This window comes from Geospiza fortis, unplaced genomic scaffold, assembly GCF_000277835.1.
Source record: "Geospiza fortis unplaced genomic scaffold, GeoFor_1.0 scaffold190, whole genome shotgun sequence".
Classification (NCBI taxonomy): domain Eukaryota; kingdom Metazoa; phylum Chordata; class Aves; order Passeriformes; family Thraupidae; genus Geospiza; species Geospiza fortis.
The window spans coordinates 1,567,886-1,570,607 of NW_005054328.1; the positions used below are offsets into that span (position 1 = coordinate 1,567,886).

The 2,722-nt window shown below is 39.2% G+C and overlaps 1 protein-coding gene across 4 annotated transcripts in view; it reads right to left on the reverse strand.

The window, feature by feature from the left end:
- COL12A1 (collagen type XII alpha 1 chain) overlaps positions 1 to 2,722 on the reverse strand; it is a 99,981-nt gene that overhangs the window by 9,678 nt on the left and 87,581 nt on the right. The window lies entirely within an intron of this gene.

The window sequence follows — 2,722 nt, forward strand, 5'->3', positions numbered from 1 at the left end:
GGGGGAAATTGTAAAGAAACTATTAATGCTTCTCTTTCTGTTTGAAACTTTCCAATTTTTCTATTTATTTCCTACAAGTGTACTCATTTGAAATTATCTGCTGTTTATGTATTTATAATACATTCTTGTTTTATTCTCATTCTTTCTATGGCTTTCATAGTAAGACCTTCTACCAGAAACAAATCATACAGTACATCTTTTGTTTATTCACTAGGCAAGAGGAGAGGGAGAGGGAGGAGGCAAGGCAAGACAAGGCAACAAGGTCCCCCAACCAGGAAAATGCTAATGCCATGTACGGCCAATTTTAAAATTCATTAAAATAAAATGATCCTCATTCCTCAGTTTGTGACCTTGCAAACACACATTGATTCAGCCTTGTGGCTGGAAGTCTAGAGCCTGTTTGGAGCTACCTTTAAAATTGGAAGATTAGAGGCCAACTGGCCATGTTAACAATAAAGTACATTTTCCACCTGGATATTTTAGAATCAAATTTTCAAAAAAATAATTACAACTGCAGTTACTGTGTTACTATTTGCATCTTCCTCCCTCTTGGTTATATGCCTCTTAAATTTCTTTTAATACACAAAAACTGCAGTTTAGCCTGCTGCTTGACAGCATTTTGAGAAACAGCAGCTGCTGCTGGCATTCTGTTTTGTTGCTATCCTGCAGTGAGGGAGTCACTTGGGGTCAGTGCAAGGAAAAGCTGGTTTATGCTGCATGTGGGATTTTTCTGAGCTGTGGGATGAAGGCTGGGGCTGCAGCATAGTTCTACTGCTGAAAGAGGACAAAACAAAGGAAGTTTTGCTATTTTTGCTTTTAAAGATAATGTGCTCAATTGTTTTTCCCAAAAGAATGTTCGCTTCCCTCAAGAACCACCAGCTCATTGCTCCCAAAGCAGTGCCTTTTTGAGACTTCATCTAGGATATCTGCATAGATGGATGCAAGAGCAGTGAACACATGGCAGCAGACAATGCAAAATTCTCAAAACCTGCATGTAACTCACAACTGATTTGGACTACTCTCAAAAGCTTTTCACAGTTTATTTGGTCCTGGAGGCATGAGTTCAATAGCACCTTACTCATAAAATTTAAATGCCTGGCATATTTTCTCAGGAACTGTCTAAATCAACAAAATCAAACCCTGTTGTCAGAGAGTCTGTTTTATAAACACGACAGCTCTACCTTAACACAACTTAGTCTGCCTACCTATCGTTACTGTTTTCAGTCTCACACCTATAAAACAAGAATTGGAACTTTTCCTCTCTAATAGTCCAGCATCTTCTATTTCCCATTATATTTATTCATATAAAACATATTCATTTCTTCTTGAACCAATATCCTCTTCTAGTTTAGTGAGTCTTTCTTACTGTTGATGGTTGTTACCTTATGATATGTGTATGAACCACTATGGAATTCTCACTCTCTACCAGACAGACAGCAGATGTTTTAGTCTCCTCTAGGATAGTCTGCATACAATTCTCAATAAATTACCAACTTGTTTGTGTTCTTACAGTTCCTTTTTCAGTCATTTTGCTGCTACACTGGAAAAAACACCTAAGTTTCTCTTGGAGGTACTTGTAAGCAGACCAAAAAGCCAAATTTCCTATTTCCATGAAAATTCAGTTAACACTTGTATGATTTCCTTGTTCTAGTATAAGTACACAGTGAGGTAGAGAAATGTTTACAGTGTGGTCTGCCTCAGCTTAGCACATTAGTGGTATTGAATACCTCAGGAAGGAGCTCCAGCTGACCACATTCACTGGAAGTAACCTCAGAACACCAAGGCTGCTCATAATTTGCAGGTAACTGTATACCTTTTACCTGGAATGCAATATCCCTTGGCTTGCAGGGGTCTTTCTCCTCACTTTCATTTAATAGTACTATCGATACAGATTGATCAGGTAGAAGAAATAATTGGCAGGATCTGGTGAAAAATTATTTATTCCATGTATTTACTAGAGGCAAAGGGAAGCCTCATTCTCTTCAGGCAGAATTATGATTCATGACAGTGCAAGTTGCATTTGGCCGTCAGGCTGCACCTTTGGCAGCTGTAATACTGCAAACAAAGGAAGGCCTTGAAATTCTGTCCACCAGGAATCTGATAAAACATCTGTACAAGGTACAAGCCAGAATCCCTGCTGGGATCTGTTCTAGAAACATTAGAAATGGTAAATATGATGCGCAGTGTCCCACTACAATAAAGTTCAATAACTGCAGGGGAAAACATTTATTTTTAATTGAAAGGAACTCTTAAGAATTAAGAGTGCAGGAGAATTTAGACATGGTGCCTGGACAGGAGTTGACTGCCTCGCTTTGCAAAAGTCTTTAAACTGGGCTTGTAGCCAGATCTCCTCCTAAACACATTATTTACCTGCAGAAGATCTTTCCTTCTGAACTGGGTACTTACCAGCTATCCACTGTCCCAGGTGAAGGAAAAATCAGATACAACTGACAATTTAAATCTCCCTTGTAAAGCACAGCACTTTGTGCTCTGGCCATGTCTCTTCAACATGTAACCAAGCACAAATATCCCATTACAATGTATATCTAACAGCAGGAAAGCTTCAAGACTTTCCTAAGACACTCCATGTCCTCTACTCCAAGGAGAAATAGAATTTATAGTCTGGCGAACACATACTGAATTCAACGTGTGTGTGAGAAAATGACCCAGCTTCCAGGTACTCCTGGGAGCTTCCACTTCATGGCCATCAAGTTTCCCAGCC